We start from the raw sequence: 271 nt of genomic DNA, 5'->3' as shown, positions 1-271 counted from the left end.
GGTTCCCTTTACCTTCCCATGTCTTTCACTCTGGTCATTCTGATATCACTCGTGCTTCCGTGTTGGTATTATGGTTATGAGATCTTTTTTATGGTTTTCTCATTTATTCTCTCTCCCCCTATTAACGCGCACACTTTCCATCTCCAACCCCCCCCCCCCCCTCGACAGCTGTTGTCTTGGTCGACTTGCCTCGTTGGACGGTGGCTTCCCCAGCCGACCCCTAAGTGATTTTTTTTCCTCCTCTTACTCTCTTCTCTTGGACGTAAAGCGT

This window comes from Penaeus monodon, chromosome 20, assembly GCF_015228065.2.
Source record: "Penaeus monodon isolate SGIC_2016 chromosome 20, NSTDA_Pmon_1, whole genome shotgun sequence".
NCBI classification, from domain to species: Eukaryota; Metazoa; Arthropoda; class Malacostraca; order Decapoda; family Penaeidae; genus Penaeus; species Penaeus monodon.
The sequence above is the reverse complement of the archived record's forward strand: the minus strand, read 5'-3'. Positions refer to the sequence as shown.